Below are 5,824 nucleotides of genomic sequence, written 5' to 3'. Positions count from 1 at the left end.
GGGGATGCAGGGAGAAAGCACAGCAGCGGCCATCAAGAACGAGGGGGCGGAGCTAACTCCCGCTCTTTTCGGCGGGCTCAGGCTCTCCGCTCCCCGGCCGCACACCGCTCCCCAGCCGCAGCATACAGGCGGCCGGGGGATGCACTGAGACAGCAGCGGCCACCAAGATCTAGGAGGGCGGAGCTAACTCCCGCTCTGTTCGGCGGGCTTTCTCCGCTCCCCGGCCGCTGCATGACGAGATCATCAGTGAAGTTGATCCTTACCTGTTCCTCCTTATGGGGAAACAGACATGATGAATGGGGGAGGCTGAGTATGTGATTATACAGTTCCCCTGCACCACCCTGACCGACAACCGGGGTGTGTGTCATTCTGATACCATCGCTCACTGATGATCACTAAAAACACCACAGTCCCCCGCTCCCCGGCCCGCTGAAAGCTTCTTTCCTCTCCTGGCTGCGCAGGGAGGATTCTTAATTTGCTTAACATGTATAAGGTATGAGGGGGGAAGGGGGGTGAAGCTTATTCCCCCCGGCGGCAGCTCCCAGCTCTCATTGTCTCTAGGCAACACACCTGTCTCTGGGGTTTTAGCTTTTCTGTGCAGTGTGCTGCAGAAATATTGTTACATCTTGCTTTGGCTACATTCCTCCCTGCAGGTCCTGCATGTCCTCTGCCCGGCATTTCAGACATTTAGATCAGGAAACCTGCTCTATTACAGGAGCTGGGACTCAGCTCATTAATAATTAAAAATCTACTGTGCAGTATTTCTTTACCCTACAAATACACAGTATTTTTCTACCCTATTAGGTGCACAGTAATTATCTACCCGGTTGGGTTCACTGTGGTGTGAGATATATATAGATATATATAGATATGTTTGTATATATATATATATATATATATATATATATATATATATTTAAGTGTGTGTGGGTATGTATATAGATATATCCATACAATACCATATATAGGGGATAAAACAGACACTTCCGCAATGTTTTCTAATAACAAGATACCCCACCTTGCCATCTGGTGCACCTTAATTAGCGGTACACTACATACAGGGCGGGGTGTTGTCCTCCCTTTATTATTCCTTGGAGTCACTAGTTACTAATGCTAGTTATAATTGGGGAATGTGTGTGGCATCAGACAAATAGCGCTGTGGCTCAGTACGCTAGTAGCGGGTATCTGAACAGGGGTTTGAATCCAAACAAAACTTTAAGGAGAGCTCCTATAGCCTAGGGCTAAGACTCCTGTCCCACAGCGCAGCGCTACTGGTTCAGGTCTCCGCTGCTCCAGAAAGTTTATTTGAATCGTGTCGGTCACACATTATAGCGCAGACCTTACATAGGGCTGTGTTTGTTTAACCCACCTTTTCTCCTTTCGTTTGTCTCACCTGGGATAGTCAAAGAATTCCCTCTTAGGTGTGAAGTATGCAGTGGAGCCATCTGCAGAGCCCTCCACGCACCTGCAGGACACCCCTGTTTGAACAGCTCAGATTATGCAGGTAATGTCACTGGTAACCAGAGACCTTGTACGTCATTTCACCTCTCCAGGTTTCTAAAGGAACCTTGCTAACCTTCCATGTTACAATACTGATGATGTCTGTTTTCTGTGGAGTCTGAAACAGTGTCTCAGAATATCCAGGTGCATTATACAGCAGTTCGTCTGAGACTGCAGGTAAAGGAGGCGGACACGTCAAGTCCATCAGGGTTCGACGCCAATGACGAAATGACAGCGACTGGTCCAGTTTCGGATGAGCTGGCCAGGCTCCGGTAGACAGCCGGCAGACACCCGAATACACAATTTCAGGTATCAAACAATGTTTGTTTTCCTATCCTTTCCCCGCAGACGGCAGGAAATGGTATCAGTACCTCTCCAGGGTATATCCCTCGATGTATCGCCGGTCCAACAAGCTGCCATTTTCCTGAGGCAACCTTGCTCAGGGATCCATCGAAGACATATAAAGCAGCGGGGTTCTACCTTGTCCAGAGCAGGTAGGTTGTGGAACAATTGTCCTCTAGGTTACAGGATGTTTCGCATCAGGATCAATTGATACTTTGGTACGGTCAGAATCACGATTCTGCTTTATGTTCTTTGGAGGTCTCCACGTCTACAGACTCGGAACCTGCATTTTCGCTTGGGCTGTCTTAACCCGACGACCTCTGGGGCTGCGACAGTGACAGGTGAACATGAAATCCTACGGGGCAGATGGTTCAGGGGAAGGAACTTTCTGCAGGATTTCTTGAACCATTGGAGGTAAGTCCACTTTGCTTTCTCCTACTTCTGCCCCAGCTCCAAGACAGACCTTTACCGGTCTTTCCTTTAGAGTTTTACCGTGCCCTTTCAAGCTTTCGACTCCACACGGGCGATATCTCCGTCGCCAGGGGATCTAAAAAACAAAACAAAACAAAAAAAACTGAAGGTTCAACAACCTCGGTCCAGTCTGATTTTACATCATCCTATACACACTCTACAGGTCAGACTTTCCTCCCACCTGGAGGGTCCCAGGGTGGGCGCAGGTCGGTGGAAGAAGGCTTGGGCGGTTACAGACTAGATTTTGGAGTACAACCGTCTCGGGAGTCCCTCGGCAGGGGTCGGCCGATTTACGATGACAAGAGAGTCAGACTGCAGGCGGCGCTCCATATGCTTCTAACCGCAAAGGGTGTTGATCCCTGTTTTTTACATATCATTTGAATCGAGACAGTTCTCCGGCTTTTGGTTTTTTCACGTTCCGAAGCCAGTTGGCTCGGCCAGGCCTATTCTGGCCTTAGAATCCTTTCAGTCTGTGATTGCTAGTTTAAACAAGAAAGGGAGTTTTACGCGTCCCTTGTCTTCAGGGATGCCTGTTTACTGATTTCCCTTGGGTTTCCTCATCGGGCTTTACTCAGAGTCGCATTACAGGATTCTCATTTTCACTGTAAGTCCTTTCCTTTCGGTCTCTCTTCCGCTCCCACAGGGTTCAGGAAGATCACAGAATAACTCTTTTTCAGGGGGGTGACGTTGGTTCCCTAATGGGGCAATCTACTGCTACTATCCCACTCTGTACATTAGGTGTCTTCTGAAGATCCAGAGGATCCAGGAGCTTCTGGTTCGACTCAGATCCAATTTATGCTCCTCGTAGACGTTTTCTCAACACAAGTTGCGACGCAATGAGTGGTCGCCTACATTCCCCTCTGAGCGGGAGACAACAATCTTCTTCCCAGGTCAGGCCACCAGGTCGGACTCCTGGGCGAGGGAACATTCCCCGGAGTTTTGTCAGCTGGTCTGCTGTGGGCGGAGATTTCGAATCTACCTCAGGGCGTTCTGACTGACTCTTTAACTCTTTACTACTCACGGACGTGAGCTCTGGTGGCAGTAGCCGAGGATGCCCTCAGGGCTCCTGGGAATTTCTGGTTATTCTATCCTGCCTCCTTTTCTATTTCTACCTCACTTTCGGTAACACAGGAGGGGAATATGCGTGCTAGTCCTCTCGGTGGCTCTGGTTGGGCCACCCATGACTTGAAGATACAGCTACACCTGTTGTCAGTAGAGGAGCCTTGGCTCCTACCTAGACTGGACTGTCTACTTCAACAGGGTCCTTTTCTTTGTTCAATCTTACACCGGTTTCATTTAACCGTGTGTCTGTTCACGAGACCTCAGAAGGGAGGAGTTCCCTAGTTCGGTTAGGCCTGCTAGGCCCCGATTTCAGAAGTCTGTCACCTCTTCTCGCTTTTGCCACTTTTGGAAAACTGTATTGGACATGATAAGGAAAAAAGGGGGTTTTCCCCTTCTTTCAGTTACCATTCAGCCGTCATCTTTGGTTTCTCTGGGAGGTTTTGCTCCGCTGCGCTTCAAACCACATTGACCTGAATTTTAGGTCTCTGCCTTTTTCGGTTTTCTTCCAAAAGAAATTAGCCTGGCGGCCGTAAGTTCGGGCTCTCTTTCAGGGAGTACTCTATTAGCTACTCCCCCGGCTGAGCTTCGGCCTCAGCGGTCGTTTCTTCCAAAGGGGATGTCCATTTTTTCATATAAATCTGACACTAGTGTTTTTCAGTCCTCTTAGAATGTTGTCAGGGCTCGCTGACTCTCTTTACAGAGGTCTTAGGCTATTCAACGAAGTGTTTTTCTTCTTTGTTCTGTACGATGCTTCCGTACTAAGTAGCCGGGGTCCCAGCTTATGTTGGGCTGTTGCATACATCTGACCATTTCAGCGCACTTTACGAGCGTGGTGGGACCTTCGGGGGCAGCTGCCCGTGGGGTCTCCATGAATACTTTATGTCGCACGGCTACTTGGTCGGACCGACATTCGTTTTGTCAAATTCTACAAGTTTGACAATTTTGCGGCCTCTGCATCACAGTTTGGCCGAGCGGTTTTACAGGACTCTCAGCGCTCTCCCACCCGATTTGGGAGCTCTGGGACGTCCCCATTGTAACTACGCTCCAGTGGCCCATAGTGGATGAAGGAGAAATCAGGATTTTGGTACTTACCGATAAATCCCTTTCTCCGATTCCACAGGGGCCACTCCTCCTCCTCATTGTCCGATTCATCACCCCTTTCACTGTGTACATCCCCCTCCTCACAGAGTATTATTAATTCATCTCCACTGGAATCCACCATCTCAGGTCCCTGTGTACTTTCTGGAGGCAATTGCTGGTGAATGTCTCCACAGAGGAGGATTTATTTTGATGAACATCATCTTCTCCACATTTTCTGGAAGTAACCTTGTACACCGATTGCTGACAAGGTGACTGGCTGCACTAAACACTCTTTCGGAGTACACACTGGAGGGGGGGCAACTTAGGTAAAATAAAGCAAGTTTGTACAAGGGCCTCCAAATTGCCTCTTTTTCCTGCCAGTATACGTACGGACTGTCTGACGTGCCTACTTGGATGTGGTCACTAGTGATGTGCACCGGAAATTTTTCGGGTTTTGGTTTTGGATTTGGTTCCGCGGCCGTGTTTTGGATTCGGACGCGTTTTGGCAAAACCTCTCTGAAAATTTTTTGTCGGATTCGGGTGTGTTTTGGATTCGGGTGTTTTTTTTACAAAAAAACCCTCAAAAACAGCTTAAATCATAAAATTTGGGGGTCATTTTGATCCCATAGTATTATTAACCTCAATAACAATAATTTCCACTCATTTCCAGTTTATTCTGAACACCTCACACCTCACAATATTATTTTTAGTCCTAAAATTTGCACCGAGGTCACTGGATGGCTAAGCTAAGCGACCCAAGTGGCCGACACAAACACCTGGCCCATCTAGGAGTGGCACTGCAGTGTCAGACAGGATGGCAGATTTAAAAAATAGTCCCCAAACAGCACATGATGCAAAGAAAAAAAGAGGTGCACCAAGGTCGCTGGATGGCTAAGCTAAGTGACCCAAGTGACCGACACAAACACCTGGCCCATCTAGGAGTGGCACTGCAGTGTCAGACAGGATGGCAGATTTAAAAAATAGTCCCCAAACAGCACATGATGCAAAGAAAAAAAGAGGTGCAATGAGGTAGCTGTGTGACTAAGCTAAGCAACCCAAGTGGCCGACACAAACGCCTGGCCCATCTAGGAGTGGCACTGCAGTGTCAGACAGGATGGCACTTAAAAAATTAGCCCTAAACATCACATAATGCAGAGATAAATTTTAAAAAAAGAGGTGCAAGATGGAATTGTCCTTGGGCCCTCCCACCCACCCTTGTTGTATAAACAGGACATGCACACTTTAACAAACCCATCATTTCAGCCACAGGGTCTGCCACACGACTGTGGCTGAAATGACTGGTTGGTTTGGGCCCCCACCAAAAAAGAAGCAATCAATTTCTCCTTGCACAAACTGGCTCTACAGAGGC

The 5,824-nt window shown here is 48.3% G+C and overlaps 1 non-coding gene across 1 annotated transcript; it reads left to right on the top strand.

The window, feature by feature from the left end:
• Window positions 1-240: 240 nt before the first annotated feature.
• On the top strand, window positions 241-374 carry LOC134967984 (U8 small nucleolar RNA). The gene has a single exon (XR_010189292.1). It is a non-coding gene; the product is annotated as a U8 small nucleolar RNA (small nucleolar RNA).
• The last annotated feature ends 5,450 nt before the right edge of the window (window positions 375-5,824 follow it).

This window comes from Pseudophryne corroboree, chromosome 10 (genome assembly GCF_028390025.1).
Source record: "Pseudophryne corroboree isolate aPseCor3 chromosome 10, aPseCor3.hap2, whole genome shotgun sequence".
NCBI lineage: Eukaryota > Metazoa > Chordata > Amphibia > Anura > Myobatrachidae > Pseudophryne > Pseudophryne corroboree.
Note: the sequence above shows the minus strand (reverse complement) of the source record. Positions and strands in the feature narration are given on the sequence as shown.